The following is a 6,319-nucleotide window of genomic DNA, read 5'->3' as shown; positions in this document are numbered from 1 at the left end:
GATTGCAAGTAGCGGCAACCAAGAAAGAAATTAAAATTCCAAAAATATATTTTTTAAAAATAACTTCTCAACTGAAATCAGAGTTTTCACTTTTCAGTTTTTTTAATTTTGCTTCTTTTCTTCTATTTTCGTTTTTGTTATTGTTTTCTAGTTAAGTATTTTCACTGCCGGTTGGGCAATGAAGATGTTGGAGATATGTTTTTCTATGTATTTAGTCTACTTGACTATGGCTGTTGGGGCCAAGCACTTCAGAACGGAAGACTCGACGTATCTGCCGGAAAGTACTGTAGAGAACCCGTTAAGCGAACCGTTCGCTTTTGCTACAATTTCACTACTGATACGAATTCGTGGCGTATGAATCCTCCTGAGCCACGAGACTGACAGCGCAGACAAGACGTACACGATCAGCGGCGGCGATCAGATCAGCGATCAAAAACCGTGTTCGCGCCCTTTCGTTGGAGTGATCGCGTTGGCAGTGGCAAGAAGTTGTGCGAATGTGTGAATATATGACTTTAACGCTTTACAGCACGCAGCGACTTTGACGCTGTGAAGCCCGCCGACGACGACGACGACGTTGGACGTTCGGCTTGTCTTAGGTATGGCAAGTAGCGGAAAATGAAGGAAAACCTCGTTGCTGCGTACACATCCGATCATGTGTACGCACTTCTCGTGCAACACACACCAAAAACAATGTTTACAGATATACATATATGCCACTAGATGGGAACTTCCGAATGCTCATACTACTAGGAGCAAATTATAGTAATACGTTTTTCATATTTTAAAAATTCTTTATTTATTCCTCGAAATCTATATCGTCTCCCTCCAAGTAATCCCCCTCGGCCTCAATACATTTGTGCGAACATTTTTTCTAGTCCCCGAAACCGCTGTTAAAGTCAATTTCCGATTCAATACGCGTAGCGATTTAGTTTAACTGACTCAAAACGGTTTAACCGGAGCAGTCGCTTGAGTTTGCTGAATAGCCAGAAGTCACACGGAGTGGAATCAGTCGAACGTCGACGGTGGTCACTGACGATAAATCAATGCAGTATGCGATGGTGCATTACGCGGTGCAAAAACCAAGAGTTCTCGGCCCATCATTTCCGCCGTTTTTTTACAAATAACTTCGCGCAGACGTCGCAAAGCACTCAAATGGTATTCCGTGTTGACAGTTTAGCGGAGCGGAAGATCCTAAGATTAAGGAGTTCGGAGCGCAATAACACTTCGATAATCGAAGAAAACTCTCAATATAATCTTGATGTTAGATCTGCTTTAGCGTTGCTTTTTCAGTTTCGGCTCACCTTTGCCACGATATTCGGCCGATTGATCGTCTGTTTCCGGATCGTAAACATACTTAAATCTAAGACTTATCGCCAGTAATATTATATTTCATGACTTCCTGGTAGTCGGAAAGGATTACTATTATTTCATTACAGCGAATTTTGGTATAAGTTTCAAAGTAAGTCAAAAATAATCATGAGTGATGAGGCCCATTTCCATCTTAGCGGTTACGTAAATAAGCAAAATTTACGCTTCTGTATGGTGTGCTGTTTTCGCTAGAGGAGTCATCGGACCTTTTTTCTTCGAAGACGTCGCGGGCCAAACTGTGAGTGTAACTTGATGAATTGGGATTGGAAAACATGTGGTTCCAACAGGACCATGCAACGGCACACACTACATGGGCCGCAACCGATATGGTGAAGGATGTATTTTCCGGGTGCCTAATCTCCCGTTTTGGCGATTTGCACTGGCCAGCAAGATCGCCTGACTTGACCGCTCCAGACTTCTTTTTGTGAAGACCCATCGCCGGACGTTCTGGCCAAAGGAATGGAAAATGCCGTTAAAAGGGCTCAAATGACAATCAACTGTGGCGGTGGCCATTTACATAATATGATATTCTCGACTTGATGTAAAAAAAATTTAAAAGACCGAATCAAAATAATCCACAAGCAGCATCAAAATTTTTAATTTCTTAAAAAAATTGCAGCCAAAAAACATCGGAAGCTTATTTTTTGTATATATGTATGTGTATCCACCGCCACTACGAGTTTTTGGCTGACAAAGCATACAGCGAAAGTCATTATCACCCACTCAAAAGACCTTCATGGATATGACAAAAAGGAATGCCGGGAATGTTCTAGGGAAAATATCTTAACAAGGGCCTGAAATCGCTACATTATCATAAGTAGATAGATAAACATTGATATTTATTTATTTATATACATAAATATATAGGCCTATGAAAATTCATTCGTGTTGCCATTTGGTTTTCTATTTTAGCTACCTTTTTGTTGGCACATGGCGCGCACACACACACACATTTTATTTATGACCACTTAGTAAATATTTTATTATAGTCGCATATTCTAAATTTAGATGCAGTCATTTCTTTGGTGATACGAGTATATTTTATGCTTTATGCGGCGTCGAGCCGGCGCTTTGCCGCTTGCGTCACGGGGCAACGTGTTTCTTGCGGTTAGCATCGTTGATGACAATCGGTGAAATGATATATTCCTCACTAATTATATGTATTTGCCGAGTCTCTCCATAAATCATGTTTTTATTAAACAACAGTTATAAAATGTTTTGCGGAAAAACACTGTTCAATGTTAATGAATATTTTCTTTTAATAAATTCGGGTAGTTCGGTCAAAAATAATTCAATAAATAACTCAGTCAGTATTTTTTATATAAACAGCCGGTATTTTTACACATAAATAAAAATATATGTTATAGTATAACGATAGTTTGGCTCGATGTCGAGGTCAGTGAACTTGGTTATGGATGGATCAAAACCGTCGAGAAGCGTTAGTGGAGGAGTACACTATTCGGAACTCAGTAGCAATTTTAGGCAACCGTCTTGGTCGGAGGTGACTGATACATTTAAAGAGTACATCACTGCTCCGTTGAGCAGCCTACTTCAAAGTGGTTACTATCCACTCCTTAGTAGGGTTGTAGGCTAATATCGCTAGCCTTGTGTTCGCTGACTGAACGCTCAAGCCACGTGAAGGGATTCATTATCTCTAACATAGAGTTAATAAATGATTAGCATAGTTTGGATACCTGACCACAGCAGTATTTCAGGAAACTGATTTCTGATGAGCTTGCTAGGACAGGTAGAGTAGGAGCTCCGTTGGCTTCTTGTGTTTCACTACGGCATTAGCGGTCCTTAAACCAGCTCAGCAAGCGTTGGGGTAAATCGTAACAGCTCTGGTGAACTCTTCGCTCTTAGCAAGATCCACCCGTTCTAACTGGGCATTGCCGGATCGGCATTCCTGCGGTAAGATTGAACATCTTACGGCATGCAAGCTGCATCAGGAAAGAAAATGAGATGGAAGCATCACAACACTTCCTCCTGGAATGTCCCGCTTTTGCCAGATCAAAGCAAGCATGTCTCGAATCTAATACATTTAGACATCCTGGTGATTTAGCGAAAATAGAAATAAAATACCTTAGCACATAAAACCTTAGATTGGTTCAGGTTTGCCGATAATTGTTATCCAACTACAGGAGGACTAAGGGATCAACCATCTAATCTAAACTGTATATAGATTTGTTTAAGCCTTTACTGTTATTAGCCATCTGATAATAAGGCAATAATCTCGCACCGCCTTACATCAGAAAATGTCTTTAGAAGCATCTCGGCTGTAGATATAGTGGCTGCCGGTAAACGGTAGAATATATACTGTGTTCCGGGCCAGCAAGGATTTCCAGGAAACGAAATACCAGAACAGGAAATACGAAAGATACAAAATATGATATAAATGATATTTCTGAAAGGGCTGTCAGACAGATCAGGGCGAATTGGAATGTCCTAGGGACATGCAGGATCGCCAAAATTATGCCAAAGGAAAAATTCATGAATTTTACTCACACAGCCTCGAAAGGACTACACGACTGTTAACTAGATTTTTGTGAAATCTTTTTCGGTTTATTGACTAATTTTTACAGTATAGCATGAAATGGTACTCGTAAGTTGTATTATTCTTCTAAAGAGGATGGGCAAGCACATCGTGTGCCATGTACCAAGATTTGTTATACATATGTATATGCCTGGATAGATTGAGTATATAACTAACACAAACATACATAATAGTACTCTTCAAAGAGTTGCCCATCTAGGCAAAACTTTCCAGTCACTGTTTTCCGAATAATTCTCAAACGATGTTGCAACATGAGGTCGATCGTTTTCATCTTGGAAAATTACTCTCTCGCGCCTAGTCGCAAATTCCGGGTGTGTTTCGGCGATCGGTCGCTTTGATGCGCTGTTGATGCTTGCGTTCCTCATTAATAGTTGCACACAGTTCTGGAAACTCATAATAACAGCACGCCCTTGTGAGCCCATTTAATTCAGGGCATTACCTAGCTTTCGTGGCTTAGATATTCGGATTTACCCTTTAGCTTTGGCTGGTTGGTCAGGATTCAGATATGATTTTTTGCTTTATGAAGTATGGTAATGGATTTATTTTATCAAAACGTCTTTCATCATCTCTTGGTTTCAATTCCTATGGTACCCAATTTCCTTGCTTCTGAAACGCTTTGAAATAGCTGCTTGAGTGACTATCAAAAGTTCTGCGAACTTTTCTTGTGTTTGGCCACAATCTTCATCGACTAATGCATTCTTTTTCCCTAATTCAAACTTTTTTAGCCGCCCAGAACGTTGATAGTCAGCTAAGCCAAAGCCACTTTTGGCAAGTTCACTCGCCTAGACCGTGTTCATTACAAACTTCCACCAAAATGCGCTGCCTTCCGGCTGAGGTTTTTTAAATTTGAAATAATAAAGAGAAGCTCCCAAGAAAACATTTTTTTTTATAAAAGTTTATACTATAAATGAATGCCGTAATATAATATTTAAAAAAAAAGTCATACAATTAATTATCGTGATTTTTTGGTTTCGGCTCGTTTTTCCCCTTCCATTCCAACGATTGTTGACTTGTTGTCAACTCAGATACCCATGTTTCATCGCCAGTTATAATGTTCCCCATGAATGTGGGATTGGAATTCGCACGATCAAGCATGTCCAAAGATATCTGTTTACGCTACTGGTTTTGAAAAAAGTTAAGTTTTATCGAGACGAGTCGAATAAGAACGTGTTTCATACCGAAAATATCGATCAAAATTATTCGAACGAACGAATCACCCATCTTGCCACCGCTCTAACTCTTGCCTGACGATTTTTAAGCACCATATTCTTCACCTTTTTAATATTTTTATTAGTAGACGAGGTCGAAGGTCGTCCAGAACGAGGCAACGAATCAATTACCTCCGATGCAAATTGAACTGTGATATGAAAGGAAGTTTAACCCTCTAACAGGCAAGACCGCCCTGAGGCGGCCTTTAATAAATTGTCACAAATTCCTAAGAAAATTTTTTGTTGTCTGTAACTGTTATAAGAACCATTAGATAATACATCAACTCATATTTTCTTAGAATCAAGAAATGTATTATGACGTTTCGTTTTGTTGTTATCGTCAGTTGAATGCAGAAATTCAGTGTTATAGGTCAATTAATTGCAGCTCCGATTTTAAAATTTTCAAAATTAAAATAAAAAGTGTTTTCTCGAAATATTCATACGGAGGATTTTTTTTTTTTTTTTTTTTTTTTTTTTTTTTTTTTTTTTTTTTTTTTTTTTTTTTGATTAAGTAAGTTAATTTATTTTAAGTTAATATACTTTCTAATACAAAATGAAAAGTAGTTAAAGTTTGGCCTTGCCTGTTTACGCAAAATTTTTCTTAGATATTTCTTTGATTGCTAGTATTGTTATATTTTTTTATTTTTTAGGACATGGAGCACAGAAATGGCAGGAAATTTAATTTAAGTAAACTTAGTGATGAAGAGTTGCTCCAGTTAATAGAAAGAGTTGAAATTGACGAGGATGATAGTCATTTTAACAGTGACGATGAATTGGACGACCGCGATTATATGCCTGATGAAATCTGGAAATGAATGAAGCAACTGATTCATTTATACAAATCACCGATATGTCCTTGAATATAAGATCAATTGATGATATACCTGTAGGACATCAATGCTTACAGAAATACCTGAAGTATCTTCTTCTACCGCAGCAAGATCATTGACAGAAATAGAAATACATTTCAAAAAAAAAAAAAAAAAAAAAAACAGACTGCGATCTCCATTACCAATCTTGGAAACTACTGGTCCCTCCGTCGTTCGGTGTTCTGGTGGTTTTACAGTATATGTTTCTCATTCAAAGTTTGCACTTGATTGCCTCAGTCGATAACATATCTTTTATAGGTATTGGAAATATCTCGAAAAGTGCAAATGATTTTTTAAACAAAAATATGCGTTTGCATGTG

The sequence above is a fragment of the Bactrocera latifrons genome, unplaced genomic scaffold, assembly GCF_001853355.1.
Source record: "Bactrocera latifrons isolate USDA-ARS-PBARC rearing strain unplaced genomic scaffold, ASM185335v1 scaffold_23, whole genome shotgun sequence".
NCBI lineage: Eukaryota > Metazoa > Arthropoda > Insecta > Diptera > Tephritidae > Bactrocera > Bactrocera latifrons.
Note: the sequence above shows the minus strand (reverse complement) of the source record.